Source organism: Aquarana catesbeiana, linkage group LG08, assembly GCF_042186555.1.
Source record: "Aquarana catesbeiana isolate 2022-GZ linkage group LG08, ASM4218655v1, whole genome shotgun sequence".
Classification (NCBI taxonomy): domain Eukaryota; kingdom Metazoa; phylum Chordata; class Amphibia; order Anura; family Ranidae; genus Aquarana; species Aquarana catesbeiana.
Genome location: NC_133331.1, coordinates 239,844,964 through 239,865,215, shown reverse-complemented (window position 1 = coordinate 239,865,215; position 20,252 = coordinate 239,844,964). Strand labels below are relative to the sequence as shown.

Genomic DNA, 20,252 nt, shown 5'->3' with positions numbered 1-20,252 from the left:
TTAATAAAAAGAATTAAAAAAAAAAAAAAAAAAAGAAGAGTGGGTGATGCGTGACATAAGCTTCTAAATGTTGTGCATAAAATGCCAGGACAGTTCAAAACCCCCCCAAATGACCCCATTTTGGAAAGTAGACACCCCAAGCTATTTGCTGAGAGGCATGTCGAGTCCATGGAATATTTTATATTGTGACACAAGTTGCGGGAAAGAGACAATTTTTTTATTTTTTTTATTTTTTTTTGCGCAAAGTTGTCACTAAATGATATATTGCTCAAACATGCCATGGGAATATGTGAAATTACACCCCAAAATGCATTCTGTTGCTTCTCCTGAGTATGGGGATACCACATGTGTGAGACTTTTTGGGAGCCTAGCCGCGTACGGGACCCCAAAAACCAAGCACCGCCTTCAGGCTTTCTAAGGCCGTAAATTTTTGATGATTTCACTCTTCACTGCCTATCACAGTTTCGGAGGCCATGGAATGCCCAGGTGGCAAAACCCCCCCCCAAATGACCCCATTTTGGAAAGTAGACACCCCAAGCTATTTGATGAGAGGTATAGTGAGTATTTTGCAGACCTCACTTTTTGTCACAAAGTTTTGAAAATTGAAAAAAGAAAAAAAAAAATGTTTTTTCTCGTCTTTCTTTATTTTCAAAAACAAATGAGAGCTGCAAAATACTCACCATGCCTCTCAGCAAATAGCTTGGGGTGTCTACTTTCCAAAATGGGGTCATTTGGGGGGGGGTTTGTGCCACCTGGGCATTCCATGGCCTCCGAAACTGTGATAGGCAGTGAAGAGTGAAATCAAAAATTTACACCCTTAGAAATCCTGAAGGCGGTGATGTTTTTGGGGCCCCGTACACGGCTAGGCTCCCAAAAAGTCCCACACATGTGGTATCCCCGTACTCAGGAGAAGTAGCTAAATGTATTTTGGGGTGCAATTCCACATATGCCCATGGCCTGTGTGAGCAATATATCATTTAGTGACAACTTTGCGCAAAAAAAAAAAAAAATAAATAAATTTGTCACTTTCCCGCAACTTGTGTCAAAATATAAAACATTCCATGGACTCAACATGCCTCAAAGCAAATAGCTTGGGGTGTCTACTTTCCAAAATGGGGTCATTTGGGGGGGTGTTTATGCCATCTGGGCATTTTATGGCCTTCAAAACTGTGATAGGTAGTGAGGAGTAAAATCAAAAATGTACGCCCTTAGAAATCCTGAAGGCAGTGATTGGTTTTCGGGGCCCCGTACGCGGCTAGGCTCCCAAAAAGTCCCACACATGTGGTATCCCCATACTCAGGAGAAGCAGCTAAATGTATTTTGGGGTGCAATTCCACATATGCCCATGGCCTGTGTGAGCAATATATCATTTAGTGACAACTTTTTGTAATTTTTTTTTTTTGTCATTATTCAATCACTTGGGACAAAAAAAATGAATATTCAATGGGCTCTCAGCAATTTCCTTGGGGTGTCTACTTTCCAAAATGGGGTCATTTGTGGGGGTTTTGTACTGCCCTGCCATTTTAGCACCTCAAGAAACGACATAGGCAGTCATAAATTAAAGGCTGTGTAAATTCCAGAAAATGTACCCTAGTTTGTAGGCGCTATAACTTTTGCGCAAACCAATAAATATACACTTATTGACATTTTTTTTACCAAAGACATGTGGCCGAATACATTTTGGCCTAAATGTATGACTAAAATTGAGTTTATTGGATTTTTTTTAGAACAAAAAGTAGAAAATATAATTTTTTTTCAAAATTTTCGGTCTTTTTCCGTGTATAGCGCAAAAAATAAAAACGGCAGAGGTGATCAAATACCATCAAAAGAAAGCTCTATTTGTGAGAAGAAAAGGACGCAAATTTTGTTTGGGTACAGCATTGCATGACCGCGCAATTAGCAGTTAAAGCGACGCAGTGCCGAATTGTAAAAAGTGCTCTGGTCAGGAAGGGGGTAAAACCTTCCGGGGCTGAAGTGGTTAAACAGTCCTTGTAAAATTCTTGGTGTTTCTTTAGACCTAGGCAGGTGTACCCATACATGCATCTGCTGGTGTCTTGAGCGAGGACGAAAAAAGAACCTTCCCCTCTCCGGCTTTCTCCACACTTTTTTGTCTTACCCCACACCCCACCTTGCCCCAGTTGTTCACTCCATTCAACCTCACACTTTTTTACTTTTTTATTTTTGTTTCTTCTTACACAGACACCCAGCGCCTATCCTCCCTCATCTTGGGACCACCCCCCACCTACACATTTGTCTCCACACTTTGACCCCACCTGGGGGGTTCGTTGTGTTGGTCTCGCCTGTCGGACCATGCCCCCTCAGCTTCGGGACGGGGCATCCATGGTTGGCGTGGCACCTTGGGCCGCATCGCCTTTGCGCAGACACTACTGTGAGTCTAGAGCTACTACCAATAACATGATGTTCATGACTTATATAATTTTTTTTTTTTTTTCCCCTTGCATTTTCCCACCATTCATTACCGCTATTTCCCCAACTCACAGGTACCACCTCGGTATCGCTCCTGATGAGTGGCTTTAAGGCCCCGAAACGACATAACGACGTAGAGCTCCAATCTACCGCTAGGTGTACACTACATGAACCCATATGCATATAACGTTCCTATATACTTGTATCCATTTATTTATATTTGTCATTTTTGATGCATTAGTTTTCGATTACACTTTTAATACCTAATATATACTACCTTAGAGCTGAGTGCCAACATATGCAGAGCCATGTGCCTAATTATGTATTGTATGAATTTTTGTAAAATTACTTATGTACTATTTATGCTCAATTATGTACTGTATGAATTTTTGTAAAACTTTTTCTCATTAATAAATTTCAATTTTTACCCAACTCATACCTCTGTTCCCATGTGCCTTGTATAAAGTCCCACACCTGTTCTCTCCATACTCCACTACTTAATTGGGATGGAGGAGGGGTTTTGAACGGCCCCTACACCCTCATGCAAAGTCCCACCCTGCTGTTCTCACTTTTACCATACAATTAGGGATGGAGGCACATGGGCGCTATACTGAGCAATACACATTTCCTTTAAAAATCCTCTGATACTTCCATCTTTCCCAAGTAGTATTCTTAATCCTATTTGCCCATTTCATTTTAATACGACAGACCAGACTCTATACCCACACATTTACAGCTTCTGTTTAAGTCACTTATACTGTGCCAGGATTTCCCTGGCGTCACAGCCATATTTTTTTTTTTTGCTCCCAGTGTGTGCGTGTTTTCGACGGGGCCCTTTGTTTGTCCCCGCCGGCCTGTTCTGTCCCTCCCCGAAGCTGTGACGCGCACTGTGGTTTTCCCCTCCCTCCTTGGGAGGAGGTGGGCGGGGTCTCCCCCACTGCGCGTCGACGTCACGCCTCCCGCACCAGCTGTTCAGCGTCCAGCGTGACGCTTTATCAGCTGATGCCTGGGATTCCACTCTCCAGCGCTCGATGAGTTTAGGGGGTCGCCCCACGGCTGGCCAGTTTCTGTGTCCAGCTGCAGGGGTCTGGGGCTCTCCCCCCGGTTCTCTGGGCTGCTGGTGCCTGACGTTGGGGGCCTTCTCTGGCGGCGTTCACCGCGGCATCGTCCCTCCTGGTTGTGGTCCCCTCCTCTGTCCTTCCTGCCCTCACCAGCCATCTGCACATCTCACAGCCGGCATTCATGCCCCTACTTGTACTTGCTCAGGTATGTTTTTTCTGCACCTTTAACACCCACCCCCTTTTCCTTTTCTCTCCCTCTCATTCTTCTCATCATGTTGTTCCTCACTTTTCTTCTGTGTTCCCCCTCTCCTTTATCGTGCTCCCTTGTCTTACTTTACCTCTTTTGTCCTTGCCACCTTCTGTCCCTGCTTTCAGTCCCCCGCTGCAAAAACACCCCCCTTTTCCTTTTCTCTTTTCTCTCCCTCTTTATTCCCTTTTTTCCCCTATCCTTTTCCCCCTTCTTCCCTCCTTCTCTCTCTCTTTCCCTCCTCCCCCTTCCCCTCTCCGGCTTTCTCCACACTTTTTTTGTCTTACCCCACACCCCACCTTGCCCCAGTTGTTCACTCCATTCAACCTCACACTTTTTTACTTTTTTATTTTTGTTTCTTCTTACACAGACACCCAGCGCCTATCCTCCCTCATCTTGGGACCATCCCCCACCTACACATTTGTCTCCACACTTTGACCCCACCTGGGGGGTTCGTTGTGTTGGTCTCGCCTGTCGGACCATGCCCCCTCAGCTTCGGGACGGGGCATCCATGGTTGGCGTGGCACCTTGGGCCGCGTCGCCTTTGCGCAGACACTACCGTGAGTCTAGAGCTACTACCAATAACATGATGTTCATGACTTATATAATTTTTTTTTTTTTTCCCTTGCATTTTCCCACCATTCATTACCGCTATTTCCCCAACTCACAGGTACCACCTCGGTATCGCTCCTGATGAGTGGCTTTAAGGCCCCGAAACGACGTAATGACGTAGAGCTCCAATCTACCGCTAGGTGTACACTACATGAACCCATATGCATATAACGTTCCTATATACTTGTATCCATTTATTTATATTTGTCATTTTTGATGCATTAGTTTTCGATTACACTTTTAATACCTAATATATACTACCTTAGAGCTGAGTGCCAACATATGCAGAGCCATGTGCCTAATTATGTATTGTATGAATTTTTGTAAAATTACTTATGTACTATTTATGCTCAATTATGTACTGTATGAATTTTTGTAAAACTTTTTTCTCATTAATAAATTTCAATTTTTACCCAACTCATACCTCTGTTCCCATGTGCCTTGTATAAAGTCCCACACCTGTTCTCTCCATACTCCACTACTTAATTGGGATGGAGGAAGGGTTTTGAACGGCCCCTACACCTTCATGCAAAGTCCCACCCTGCTGTTCTCACTTTTACCTTTTAAAGTTTATTTTTATTTATTTTCTCTTCTCCATGCATCCTGTCGGGTTCAGCCTCTCCCAATTCAGAAGACCCCCCATATAGGCTGTAAATCTCCTAAGGAGAAATTGCTAAGGACTGCCGCACAGTGGCATACACTGTGACTGCGTGTTACCCCCGCAGGGGCTAAAGAAGCTGGTGAGTGTCTGCATGATCACAAGACAAGACACGAGCACCCGGTCACCAAAATTAATACAGGCAGCAGATGCATGTATGGTTACACCTGCCTAGGTCTAAAGAAACACCAAGAATTTTACAAGGACTGTTTAAAATCACTTATTTGCACTGAGCACCAGTCATGGTTTATTTCATCCAGTTTATTACAAGTGTCTGATAAATAATTTTATATGTCAATTAATTTTTTATGTCAAACAATTTATGCCTTTTATTAAAAATATCTTCTTTTCCCCGCTTCTTCCTCCATCTTCTCCCGCATCGTCCTCCTCCGGGCTTCTCCTTCTCCCGTTGCTTCTTCTTTCTGATCTGTCCGTGCCGATGTCAAGCATTGATTAGATAACGATGGGGGCGTGACCACTGGATTACGTCATCTGGGGCCCCACCCCCTTGTGACATCACCTCCCGGGGCATGATGGGTCCGTGTCGTCACAAGGAGACGGGGCCTTCGGATGACATAATCCAATTGCCACGCCCCCATCGTAATCTAAGAAATGCTTGAGATTGGCACGGACAGATCAGCGGGACGCAGCATCGGAGGAGGGTTGTTGGCGGGATCGGCAGCAGAGGAAGACGAACACCGGACAAAGAAGAATGAAAAAGAGTGGAACAAGAAGCAGCGGGAGAAGGAGAAGCCCGGAGGAGGAAAATGCAGGGAAGAAGAAGATATTTTTAATAAAAGACTTGTCAAAAACTGTCTACTGTATTTTTTAACACTAGACTACTTTTTTTGGTGAATGGGTAGGGGGTACAATGTACCCAATACTCATTCACATGGGGGGGGGTGGGATCTGGGGGCCCCCTTGTCAAAGGGAGTTTCCATATTTTGATAAGCCCCCCGCTCGCAGACCCCGACAACCACCGGGCAAGGGTTGTCGGGAAGAGGCCCTTGTCCCCATCACCATGGGGGCAAGGTGCTTTGGAGTGGGGGGGGGGGGGAAGAGCCCCCCCGTCCCAAAGCACCCATCCCCCCCATGTTGAGGGCATGTGGCCTGGTATGGTTCACGAGGGGTTCCTGACCTGCCGGGCTGCATGCTTGGATAAGGGTCTGGTATGGATTTTGGGGGGACCCCCACGCCATTTTTTTAAAAACTTTGGCCTGGGGGATCCCCTCCGAATCCATACTAGACCCAAGGGCCTTGTATGGACCTGGGGGGACCCCACGCTGTTTTTTTTTCACAATTTTTTTTTTACATTCAGCGGGGAAACCCGCTGACAGCTGATGACTCATCGGTTGTTAAGGACGCGGCGGACAGCTATCCAGCCCCCTCCTTAGCAACCAGCTTTATACAGTGTAAAAATAAAAAAAACACAAATTGTGGCAAAAATCGCTGTAAAATTGCGGTAAAAGCGTGTGTCCAAAAACCAGGCAAGCACCGCAAAAAGCACTGCAGAAATGCTCAAAAGCAACATGCATAGATGTGAATCGAGCCCAAGTCCAGCTGTAGCTTTATATTGAATTGTGCTATACTTCATATTTACTCAAGAGCTAAAATGTTACTTTGGTCATTTAGATGGACCCAGTGTTATCCTTCGGTAATTGCTTAACGTTGAAAGCCACCAAACAGCAAGTGGGTGAGTTTCAATGCCGTTCTAAGTTAATGTAATCATGTTGCCCCTATTTCCCTGTATAAGGCTCTCTACACTGATGTAATATATACTGCTTATTGCAGAGGCGTAACTAGAACCTTCAGGGCCCCAGTGCAAAAAACCATGAAGGGCCCCTGATCCTGGAAGGGGCCCTTTCCTGCGAGTCTGGGGCCCTCAAACTCCAACTCTGCATCCTCAGCTGCACAGAATGAATGGACAGGAAAAGTTATGTACAGAGCTTCCCATTCATTCACAAACTGAAGCAAAGTAAATACAGTTGCTATGCTTCAGGTATAAATGGACACAGTGAGGGTTGTACCGATCACTTGCTGTGCCCATTCAGAAAAGGAAAGGGGCCAGAGGGGGGGGGGGGGACTGTGAAAGGGGGGGAGTAAAACAGGAAAGGGTAGTATAATGGAGGGCACTGTGACAGGAGTGGGACAGTATGATAGGGGTGGTAGTGTGACAGGAAAGCAGTATGATGGGGGTTATTGTGACAAGAGGGGAGCAGTGTGACAAGGGGGATGTATGATGGGGGAAGTGTGACAGGAGGGGGCAGTATGATGCGAGAATTGTGACAGGAGGGGGGGCAGTGTGACAGGTGGGGGGCAGTGTGACAGAGTGCAATGTGACAGGTGGAGGGGCAGTGTGACAGGTGGGGGGACAGTGTGACAAGAGGGGGGTAATGTGGCAGGTGAGGGGGCAGTGTGATAAGAGGGGCCAATGTTACAGTAGGACACATAGTATGCTCAGGTGCCAGGCTTGCCTTACAGAAAAAGCCTAGAGGCAAGAAGCAGCTGCCAGTCGGAGTCGGAGCTAGGGGGCGGAGCTAGGGGCAAATCCGGTGGGCCCCTCTGTATAGACTTGGGAAGTGAACTGCTAGCCAGAGGGCTATCGCCCCCTTCCACCCCCTCCACTGTATAGTTAGCTGCCAGCCAGAGGTACAGGGGGAGATGCCGGGTCTTGGGGCCCAGCCACAGTGGTGGTACGGTACAGTAGTTCCGCCACTGGCTTATTTCATTTTGTAAAACTTGACTTTTTCCTTTTCTAATAAAAATTGTTAATCATATACTGTGTGTATATTGTGGTAGTGTAGTACCCCACCAGTGTATGGACGCAGGATTCCCAACCAGGCAGGTTGGGGGGCTCCAGTTTATTTGCTTACTTGGGAGGAAACTGGCTTTTTAGTTTCCTCATTATTTACTAAAATCAGTTTTGGGACCTGGAGCCTAGCGATTTTGTAGCGATCTGGGTGGGATGAAATCCTTAGTCCTGGGTCCGGGTTTTGAGATCCACCAGCATACTGACTGGTCAGGTGTGTGCTGGGCTATTTGTAGACACCTGACTATGGTTCTGGGCTCCACCCTCCCCGAGAAGTCCAGGCGAGCAAGGGAGAAGTGTGCATGTCTGCACATTTCCGTCTGTCAGCAGACAGAGGGTCCAAGCCTGCGGGCTGGAACAGCAAGGAAGCTGGAAAAGAGTGTTGAGGTACAGGGTTTGTACAGGAACTCCGTTATAAAGCCAAGAGGGCTGAAGCAAAGCCTGAGCAGCAGAGCTGACCAGAGAACCAGGTGGCTTGGTATTTTTCGTTCATTACTACATTACTGCTGTGAAGTTGAAACCCCTGCATGGGAATTCTGGATGGACATTTTCTTTCTTTAATAAAAGTGGGCCTACAAGCCCTTAAAATGGCATATCTGGCGTGGACTCCGCTCACTGGTAGGCTCTACACTAAGCTAAATAACCCCCAATATTACAATAACCCCCGTTAGACCAGTAACGGTATTTCCAGGACAGCTACTTGAGAGATGATCGGCTCCGCCCTCTACAGGAAACACAAATCAGATTGAAATTAAAAGTCCCCTCCCTTTCCTCTGACCCTCAGTTGTTTAGAAGATCAAGTAACCTCCACCGAAGGTGCACTCCGCAGAGAAAAAAAATAGAAAACATAAAACACACCACCACCAGGAAAACATAGTTGACCAATGAAAAAATAGAACAGGGTGGGAATATAGACGCTGTCCTGGAAAGTTCCTGGAAATACCGTTACCGGTAAGTCTAACGGGGGTTTTCCCTCCTCACCTTCCAGGACAGCTACTTGAGAGGATAAGCAAGATATTATACCTTAGGGAGGGACGACAGCCTGAAGCACTTTCCTACCAAAGGAAAGGTCCCGGCTGGAAAGCATCTGAACTCTATAATGCTTGACAAATGCATGAGAGGAGGACCAGACGGCAGCTTTAGAGATATCTTCCCATGAAGCTCCCGCTCTTTCTGCCCATGATGTGGCCATGGATCTCGTTGAATGGGCCCTAATTCTAGAAGGAGGGGTGCGACCTGACGCTTTATATGCCTCACAGATAGCTCCCCTAATCCACCTAGCAATAGAACTTTTAGATGCTTTGGATCCCTTCTTGGGGCCACTGAACAAAACTAACAGTTGGGAGGAACTCCTAAACCCACTGGTCTTTTCTAGATAAAGTAGAAGACATCTCTTTACGTCTAAAAGACCAAACCTTTCCTCTTCCGCATTTTTGGGAGAGGTGCAGAAACTAGGAAGGACTACCTCCTGGGACCTATGAAAGTTGGAAGAAACTTTGGGAAGATAGAGTGGATCGGGTTTAATCACCACCCTATCCTCTAAAATTCTCAGGAAGGGATCTTTACAGGAAAGGGACTCTAGATCAGAAATCCTTCGTCCTGACGTAATAGCCAAAAGGAAGGACAACTTCAAAGAAATAATTTTCAGGGAAGCCTCATGCAAAGGCTCAAAAGGAGCCCCTGTTAGTGCATTTAATACCAATGACAGATCCCAGGGAGGAACATGTTTGAGGATCCTGGGAGTATGCCTAGCTCTGGCTAAAAGGAACCTCCTGACTAAGGTATCTACCGCTAGTCTTCTCTCTGAAAATAAAGATAGGGCAGCAACCTGAACCTTAAGGGTGTTGACAGAGAGCCCCTTTTCCACTCCCTCCTGCAGAAAATCTAAAATGCAGGGAGTGGAAAAAGAATCTAAACCAAATTTCCTTTGCCAGGAAATAAAAGTTTTCCAAACTTTCCCATAGATTTTTCTTATGACCAGTTTGCGGCTGTCCAGGACAGTATGAATAACCCTCTCTGAACATCCACTTAACTGTAGGATGTGCCGCTCAGCCTCCAGGCCATCAAATGGAAGGTCTGAGGGTTTGGATGCAATACTGGTCCCTGATGGAGTAGATCCTTCCGAACTGGAAGGGGCCAGGGAGGATACACAGAGAGGGCCTTCAGAGAGGATAACCAACTCATTCTGGGCCACCAGGGGGCAATCAGAATGACTTCTGCTCTGTCCTGAATAATCTTCCGAACCACTAGGGGCAAAAGGGGAAATGGAGGGAAGGCATAGGCCAGGCTGAAGTCCCAAGGGATGGACAGTGCATCCGTCCCCAAGGACTCTCTCCAGAGAGAAGAACGCCAGTAGTTTCTTGTTGAGACTGGAGGCAAAAAGATCCACTGTGGTGAGACCCCATCTTAGTACCACCTCCTGGAACGTGCCTTGATGTAGTTCCCAACCGCTGGAACTGATGCTCACCCTGCTCAGAAAGTCCGCCAGCACATTTTCTGACCCCTTGATGTGAACTGCCCTTACTGAAGAGACATAGATCTCTGCCCAGGACAGAATCTGCTGCGTTAATGACAGAAGTGATTCCGAGCGAGTGCCCCCTTGCTTGTTCAAGTACGCCACTGTTGTGGCATTGTCTGAAAATATTAAAAGGTCCTTTGAATAGACCCTCTCTCCCAGAGACATAAGTGCTTTCCTCACAGCCAGAAGTTCTCTGAAATTCGAGGAGCGACCTGCTTCCTCTGGCAACCAGGCTCCTTGAGCCCGCCAATCCTGTGAGTGAGCACCCCAACCCCACAGACTGGCGTCTGTGGTAATTTTGACCGGGCAATGTTGTGCCCAATCCTTCCCCCTCTGCAGATGTTCTCGCTGCTCCCACCAGGCGAGATCTAGAAAATTCCCTTTTGGTAGTTTTACCAGCTGATCCAGAGAATTTTTCCTGCGATCCCAATGGAGCAAAAGAAAAGCCTGAAGGGGTCTGGAGTGCAATTGAGCCCAAGGCACCCCTGGGATGGCTGCAGTCATAAGTTCCAGCAATTGCATGATTCGCCGAAGGGAGGTCTGAGGGAACAGTTTGAAGGTCTGCACAGAGAGAAGAAGAATTTTCACAATTTTCTCTTCGGGGAGAAAAATCTTTAGGGCAACAGAGTCTATTAGATAACCCAGGAAAAGTATGCTCTGTGAGGGTACTAGGCAAGATTTCTGTTGGTTGACCTTCCACCCTAATTTTTGAAAGGTCCGCAAAACCAACTGTAGGTCCTGAATAAGGGACTCCTTGCCCTGAGAAAAAAAAAAAATCAAAAAATCGTCTAGATATGGGACGATTGATACACCTTGAATCCGAAAAAAGGCCATGACTTCGGCCATGATTTTTGTGAAAATCCTTGGTGCTGCCGAGAGACCAAAAGGAAGGGCATTGAACTGCCAATGAGACGGCTCGTTTCCCACGAGCACTGTAAACCTGAGGAACTTTCGGTGGCTCTGGCAGGTTGGTACATAAAGATAAGCATCCTGAAGGTCCAGGGTCACCATGAAGACCTCTGGTAACAACAGATTTCTTACTGTATAAATGTTCTCCATGCGGAAACGTCTGTAAACGATGTATTGGTTCAGGACGCTTAAATTTATGACCATACAAAAGCCGCCGGAAGCTTTCTTGACCAGGAAGACGTGAGAATAAAATCCCCGGAATTTCTGATTTTCTGGGACAGGAGAAATAACTCCCTCTGTTTCCCACACAGAGATCAAATTCAACACGGCTTGCCGTCTATCTTGGTCTCTTGGCAGGTGGGTAAGAAAAAACCTCTGGGAGGGGGAGATTTTTGAACTCCAATCTGTAACCCTTCAACAGAGTTTGAAGGATGAAGGAATTGGTGGAAATTTCTGCCCATTCCTTGATGAAATGGCACAATCTTCCCCCCATCCCTAACCTGGCATCACTGGTTATTCTTGGAAGGGGCAGAAGGAGCAAAGGGAGTTCCCCCTTTGAGTTTGTCTTTGTTAAAGGACCATTTCTTTTTAGCCTGTTGTCTGTTGGCTTTAAAATTAGCCTTGTTTTGGAAGCCACGAAAAGGCCTCTTATTCTGGGGCTTATTCCTTTGGGAAGAAGGGAATTGTTTACATTTCTCAGAGGAACGAGATAAGACTTCTTCTAAGGAAGAACCAAACAGTTTGCCTTCGAAAGGAATGCCACAGAGCTTATTCTTGGAGGTAAGGTCACCTTCCCAAGATTTAAGCCAGATAGCTCGCCTAGCTAAATTAATGAGAGCAGAAGCCCTAGCTGCAGATTTCACTGAATCTGCTGCTGCATCAGCTAGGAAGGCGACTGACTTGGCAATGAATGGGAGAGATTCTCTAATCTCTTCCTTGGGGGTGTCAGATGCCAGAAGATCATCTAGACGCTGTACCCATACATCTAAATTTCTGGCCACACAGGTAGATGCAACCGCTGGGCCTAAAGAAAAAGCTGGAGCATCCCAGGCCTTATGCAGCAATGAGTCGGCCTTCCTATCCATTTGATCCTTAAGGACCCCAGAATCCTCAAAAGAAAGATCTGTTCTTTTGGACACCTGCGACATAGGGGCATCTAATCTAGGACACTTAAAGAAAACCTCCTCAAAGTCAGGCTGAAAAGGAAATCTTCTTTTGTGTCCTCTGGATTGGAACAACCTTTTTTCAGGTTCTTTCCATTCAGATAGAATCATGTCTCTAAGAGACTGATGTACCGGAAAGGTTCTAGATTTCCGTCCCTGAAGGCCCCTATACATTTTATCCTGCACAGATTGAGCATGCTGTGGTATCTCAATCTGCTCTGAGGTATAAATTACTTTTAATAGTTCATCAATATCCTCCACCTGGAAAAAGATACTTGAATGAGCTACCTGTATCCTCCTCTGATGCAGACTTTTCATTAGATGAAGAGACTGAATTCTCACCTTCCTCCAGATCAGAGGTATTGCGTGAACTAATAGTCTCAGATACTAATAAGGGAAGGGACCTGGCAGACGTTGAAGTGCTCCTTATGAGAACTCGGCGTCCGGAAGTGCGTCATGTGACTTCCGGTTCTGGCGCCATCTTGCTGCATCACCGGAAGTCCTCCTGACACCATCTTGGTACACCGGAATGAAGCATTTGGGAGGACACAGTTCCACACAGCAGCGCTGGGGAAAAGAAGGGAGTTGCCAGCATTTTCAAAGGCAAGTAACCCTTAGAAATAGGGAACCCTTCTGGTACAGACCATCATCCAGGACTTGGCCACAATTAGTACTGGATGAAACCAGAGAAGGGGGGGTCCACCAACCACAGTTACCAGACCATAGGAAAACAAAAAACGTGTCGGTGCTCCTGGAGGGGCTGGAAACACAAAACAACTGGGGGTCAGAGGAAAGGGAGGGGCCTTTTAAATTCTGATTTGTGTTTCCTGTAGAGGGCGGAGCCGATCATCTCTCAAGTAGCTGTCCTGGAAGGTGAGGGGGGAAATATATCCCCCTCAGATCTACAGCGACTGCACTTCCAAGTGCACTTGCAATGCACTTGTAGTGCAAAGTGGATTTGCCTTTAGTAAATAACCCCCATAGTGTCACTTTCTGACAAATGCACATAGTGGTATTAACCTCCCTGGCGGTATGATTCTTTCGGATTTTAGGTGCTGAAAGCGGTACCATTATTTTGCATGGAAATTTGGCGTTTTATATTGTAGGTCTGTAAATCTTAACAATAACACACTTAAATCTGTCCAAACCAGAGTCTAGTAGATATCCCGGGTATGATAAAGTTTGAAACACAAAAACATAAATTATAATATAATAAATAAAAATAAATAATTAAAAAAAATTAAAAAAAATAGTAATAAAATAAATTTCCCCACAATTCACTATCGCTCAATTCTGCAAGTGTTCTAATTTACTATCGCTGTTTTCTAGCTGGTCTAAAGCCACTTTTGACGTAAAGGGACACTTTTTGGTTGCTATGGACAATCTCCAGTTTCCAGGCAGAAAGAACAGTGTATATCATGTAAAACTGCATGCAGGGCATGGGCCAGAGCACTGGGGACAAAAGGGATGTGAAATCATTTCATACAGTACTGTAATCTGTAAGATTACAGTACTGTATGTGTTATGATTTTGACATTTTTTTGAATTTGCCGCCAGGCTCCGCCCCCGTGCGTCGCGCCGCTCGCAGGGAACGGAGCCTGGCACGGAGAGGCTTCGGAGGAGGACGGAGTCCTCGGACACTGCGGGGGACATCGCAGGATCCCGGGGACAAGGTAAGTAAAGCCGCCCCAGGATCCTGCAATGCGATCCCGAGTGTGGCTCGGGGTTACCGCTAATGGTACTGAATTTTAACCCCGAGCCACACTCGGGAATACCGCCAGGGAGGCTACAAGCAAATTTACTTCTATAGTTGATAAATAAAAAAGTTTCTAAATGACATTGTAATATAAATGTTAATCTTTCTCTTTCACAAGTGTGCATCTTATAACATGCAGATAATCTTACCATTAGACTGAGATCAGAAAAAAAAAAAAACCTTCCTTGGCATAAATTAGCTTTTTCAACTAGATCAAAAAAATATAAGAATAGATAAACAAAACTGAACTTAAGCGATTAACCTTTCCAGTCCAATCAATTCACATTACATGACTTAAAACATATCTAAACCCCAAAAATGTATTACATAGTGCTGCTTACTAATCCTTAAAGCTGATTTCCATGTTTCCTGTCACTTTAAATAGTTTGTTTGGACCAAGTTGGTGCAAACAAATTATTTCCTTCACTAACTGGGGCAGTGGCTCTAAGAGCTGTATAAACTGCATATACAGTAGCTTCAGCTACATACAGTACACAGTGCTGGGTTCCAGCTGTGAGACAGAAACTTCCCATCTCACATTCAGAACAATTCAGAAACAGTTCGAGCGGCACTCAGTCATTCATAGGCAGCTTTGTATTCTGTAAATGGGTCAGAGGGGTGGGCTAATGACATCAAGCTCTCTGACTTAGCCAATATACACAGTGTTAAGAGACACTGCAGCAGTTAGTAAAGGAAATAGTTTGTTTGGACCAGCTTGGTCGAAACTAACTATTTAATGTGGCAGGAAACAAGGAAATCAGATATAATCCACTTGTCAACCACACACAGTAGCTTTACTGCTACAGTGTGGGCCAGCTGCACAGAATAATGTATACATTTGTGATTCTGTTCTTCCAAGCAGAGGGTGTGCGTGTGCACCGGCGGCACGGTGCTTGTGTTGTGATTACTCACAGCAGAAGACGATCAGCGGGTGCCGACCAATGGATGACTGCCGGCAGCTGATGATTGGCGAGGAGAAAGACAGGACAGAGCTCTGTCCTGTCAGCAGGGATGTGCTGATTTTTTCTCCCTGCAAAGCAGAGAATAAAAACCAGCAAATCCCTTAGTGAAAGCATAGTACACACAAACACTGGTTAGGCATACATTTAAAACTTTGATCGCCCTGGATGTTTAACTCCTTCCCAGCCAGTGTCATAAGTACAGTGACAGTGTATATTTTTAGCACTGATCACTGTATTAGTGTCACTGGTTCCCACAAAGTGTCAAAAGTGTCAGATTGCCCACCACAGTATCGCAGCCCCCCTTTTAGTCGCTGATCACTGTCATTACTAGTTTCAAAAAATAAAATAAAATTCAGGTATATATATACACCATAGTTTATAGAAGCTATAACTTTTGTATAAGCCAATCAAGATATGCTTATTCGAATTTTTTTTGTTGCCAAAAATATGTAGCAGAATACATATTGGCCTAAATTTATAAAGAAATGATTTTTTAAATTTTTTTATTGGATATGTTTTATAGCAGGAAGTAAAAAAATATTGTATTTTTTTGCTTATAGCGTGGGAAAAAATGATATAATTTTAATTTATGTACAGCATTACATGATTGCGCAATTGTCAGTTAACATAACACAGTGCTGTATAGCAAAAAATGGCCATGGAAGGGGGTAAATATTCCAGAGGTCAAGTGGTTAAGCAGACGATAAAACTGATAGTTTAATTGCAGTGTGCTGCCATAATATCCGAAGTGCTGCTGCATCTAATTGGATACAGCCACTTTTTGAATGACGGTTTTCCACTTGGTTGATTTTGTCTCAACCTTCCAAATTCCACTTTTTCTGCACATATTGGTGTGGTAAGGGAAGTTGAAATATGACAGCAGGATCAACAGGTAAAAAAAAAACTCCATTATAGATGGACTCAGAAAAACAAAAACTGCTTTGTTATGTTATGCCCTGTACACGCGGTCGGATTCTCCGACGGAAAAAGTGTGATCGGATTGCGTTGTCGGAAATTCCGACCGTGTGTGGGCTCCATCGGACTTTTTCCGTCGGAATTTCCAACAAACAAAGTTTGAGAGCAGGCTATAAAATTTTCCGGCAACAAAATCTGATTGTTTAAATTCCGATCGTGTGTACACAAATCCGACGCGCAAAGTGCCATGCATGCTCAGAATAAATTAAGAGACGAAAGCTATTGACTACTGCCCCGTTTATAGTCCCGACGTACATGTTTTACCTCACTGCGTTCAGAATGATCAGATTTTCCGACAAATTTGTGCGACCGTTTGTATGCAAAACAAGTTTGAGCCAACATCCGTCAGAAAAATTCCATGGATTTTGTTGTCGGAATGTCCGATCAATGTCTGATCGTGCGTACAGGGCATTAGAGACAGACTGCATCATATATAATATTTTTAATATCGCCTTTAGAACCACTTTAAACTAACATGCTTCTACAAATAACACTACATCAATACATACAGTCAGGGGCGTTGCTAGGTCTACAAAAGATCTGGGGCTAGAGCCCACAGCAGCGAAGTAAAGAAAGTCATACGCTTGGGCGGGCATGCACATGTATATTTATTTATATGTATGTATGTATGTATGTATGTATGTATGTATGTATGTATGTATGTATGTATATATATATATATACACACACACACACACACACACACACTGTATATTACATAAATTATCTTTACATCAGGTTTCCCAGAGAGCCTTCCACTTACATCAGAGTCCCCAGAGAGCCCCCTTTACACTTTAGGGTCCCCAAAGAGCCTCCCCCTTACATCAGAGTCCCCAGAGAACCCCCTTTATATCAGGGTCCCCAGAGAGCCTCCCTTTTACATCAAGGTCCCTAGAGAGCCCCTTTCAGGGTTCCCAGAGAGCCCCTCTTTACCACAGAGTCCCCAGAGAGCCACTCCTTACATCAGGCTCACCAGAGAGAGGGCAGGCAGTGAGATGATGTCATCTCTCTGCTGCCCGTGGCTGCACAGTGAGAGCAGAACAGTGGTGATGCAGGGTGGGTGGTGAGAGGTGATGTCATCTCTCTGCTCTGTCCCGCCTGGCTCTCCCGTGCTCTGGTGCTGCCCGCCACACTTGCAGCCCAGCTGCAGAGAGGCCACGACCATGGCTGTCTCAGAGAGACTCGGGGCTATGGGCCCCAGATTCGGGGCTATAGCCCCAAAAGCCACCCCCTAGCAACGCCCCTGCATAAAGTACTTCTGAATGCATACAAACATTGCTAGTCAATAATTTTCTGATATTCTGAAACACAGTATGCATCTGTATTGTATAGGTTTTCCATCACTTTTGATCCAAATGTGTAAAGTGGAACTTCACCTTTATTGCAGTTACATCTATATTGTGGGTTGCCTGCATGCTAGAGCAGGGAGTATAAACTCTCCAATAAGGTTGAAGGGAGAGCACACGGCACATGTGTGGACCTGGTTTAAAGGATTTTGTCAAACATTACTGCGATGTCATGGGAGACATCCCTTTGCATCAGGGACAGGTGAGTATAAGACCAGTAAGGTGAGCAGGGGTAAGGCAACCTACAATATAAGTGTAACTGCACCAAACATTAGATGGTTAAAGCTTCTTTTTAGTGTTGGTTGCGGTCTTTCTCCCTTTAGAGAGATCGGACCTCACTCTTTGTCCTGGTGACCGTTGTCACTGGAAAAATGAGGTGGAATGCAAAGGTTTACAATGTACAGTAGCAGAGGGGAAATCCTCCAACGGAACACTTGTTATGGAGTCAAATGGCAAAGGTTGGATTTCCCCTTATTTTATTAGTGTGAAATTTAAACACACTTTTCTGGTCCCTGAGAAAAGAAAGTTCAGTGAAAAATTGTTAACAAGGGTGTATGCAGCAATAAAAACCTGACAGAGGTTTTAACCCTTCCCTACTATGTTGGCTGGACGTGAGCTTTAAAGTATTGTTCTAAGTTCCATTATTGGGTAAATGGTTTTATTTCAGCTTTGTAAACAAGAGTGGGTTAATTATTATTTAGATTTGGTTCAATCTGAACACATAGATGTTGAATGAAGAAAGTTTAAAGAACGGTAATAGGATTACCTCCACTATATGTTTAGTGATCATTGAACCCAAACTATAATTCTAATCATGATTGAGAAGGTCAGCATTGATGCCAAACCTTCTGGTCTGTCAGGCTTGTAGAATAAAATATTTTATATTAAAAAGGTGCGAGGCTTAATCTCTACCAGAATAGTAATCTTGACATTTTAGCAGTTAAAACAAAGAGTTTTACATTAGCACCCTCCACACACATATACCCAAAATGTATACAATCAAATATAATCTGTATGTGTAAATCGTACCTTAATTTATGTCTGTAATATCCAATGTCAACTCCTTATGGATACTTAATTGTGAAAAATACACAGGCAACCAACCAAAAAAATCTCCAAATAACGTCCCTGTAGTCTCAGGAGTTTTAGTTAGGGGAGCTGGGCATAGTAATGTGTGCTCCCTTCTCAAGCAAAAGGAGAAATCTAAGCTTTCAGCAGTGTCGGGTGTCTAGCAGATGGTAACAGCCTCTTCGTCTATTTTTATACCTGGCTGTGTCTGGGACAGCTTTTTCATGGTGATAAAACCCTCAGACTCTGTTCTGTTCATTAAAAGCAAATGGACGGCAACTTAATTCAGGCATAGCTTCTAGTCCGAACTCTGTGGCATTAACACATAAACAACGTAAAGAGAAATAATTGATAACGCACAGTTACAGCATATGGCATCATGGTCCAAGAATATGCACCGTGAATCCTACATCCAAACACTTATTATATGGTATATGATCTCACTTACAAGTAGCAAAAGTCCAAAGACTGCTTGATTGTGTATAACAGTATGAGGATTCCTATGCTCAATAAACCACCTAAAACATTTATGGCGCCTATATATATATACACAATTCTATATAGTATTCCCGTGCCGCCTTTAAAACCCACAATAAAGCTCAAAGTGTACAAAGTTTTAACCACAATGAAACAAACAATATATCAGAAACATGGGGGGGGGGGGGAGTTATTGTTTTCATGTAGATGGTGAAAACCCTTGTGCTTGTGTTTCCTTTTCTTTCTGTTATAAATAAAAGTGGGCAGAAAGCAGTGGACTCATTTCACTGGTAAGCACTACATTTGAGATAAAAAAAAAAAAAAGTTGTCACTATATATATATATATATATATATATATATATATATATATATATATATATATATATATATATATATATATTACATACATAACATGTATTGTGAAGTGCTAAATGTTTTTTTTTTTCCCTTTGAGCAAGTGGATCTAGTTATTTATTTATAACATGTCCTGCAGAGTAGCACATGAAGAGATTAAAAAGAAGACTGATGTCATTGTGGTATGGAGAAGTGGCTAAATCTGGAATTGCTTCAATGACAGAGCTGAGTGACAGAGTGAGTGATGCAACATGTGGGGTGGTAGGAGTTTGTTTACAGAAATATGGAAGAGCAGGCTTTGTTCTCTTACATGTGCCTTTAAAACTTATATGAAATTGTCATTGATTTACTGAAACTGGTGAGTGCAAAACCTGGTACAGCTCTGCATAGAAACTAACCAGCTTCCAGTTTTTTTTGTCAATGCTTAATTCAACAAGCCAAAGTTAGAAGCTGATTGGCTATCAAAATCCACCAGATTTTGCAAATCATAAAATCAGTAAGCAATCAAATGTTGAGTAAAATAAAAAGAAATGTAACTTATCCGGGCTGTACAGGTTTAGTCAGACAGAGTCCAGGAAAGGCTTAACCCAGTCCTTCTTAAAGGGTAAGTTCACCTTTGTACACTTTTTTTAAAAATAAATTCCAGATGCCCTATGTACCAATATAGCATGTACAGTATGTACTTTTTTTGCAAAAATATCAAAGCTTTCCATTAAATCAACTGTCACTTACTTTTCTTGTCCTAATCCACGTTTCCATTCCGTGTCTTCTTCCTGATAAGACTTTAGGTCATGACACAGGAAGTGGCTAACCAGCTGACCTCATTAGCACACACCCTGCATCATCCACCCTCCCATTCCCAGGTGCACATTTTTTAAATGAAATGCAATCAATCAGTGATCACGCTTC

The 20,252-nt window shown here is 44.1% G+C and overlaps 1 protein-coding gene across 1 annotated transcript in view; it reads right to left on the bottom strand.

Annotated features, from left to right (window-relative positions):
* LG08H10orf71 (linkage group 08 C10orf71 homolog) overlaps nt 1–18,642 on the bottom strand; it is a 500,839-nt gene extending 482,197 nt beyond the window's left edge. The window contains exon 1 of the mRNA XM_073596964.1: nt 18,473–18,642. The gene's annotated coding sequence lies outside the window, so the exon portion shown is untranslated. The remainder of the gene's footprint in view (nt 1–18,472) is intronic.
* Nucleotides 18,643–20,252: the final 1,610 nt, after the last annotated feature.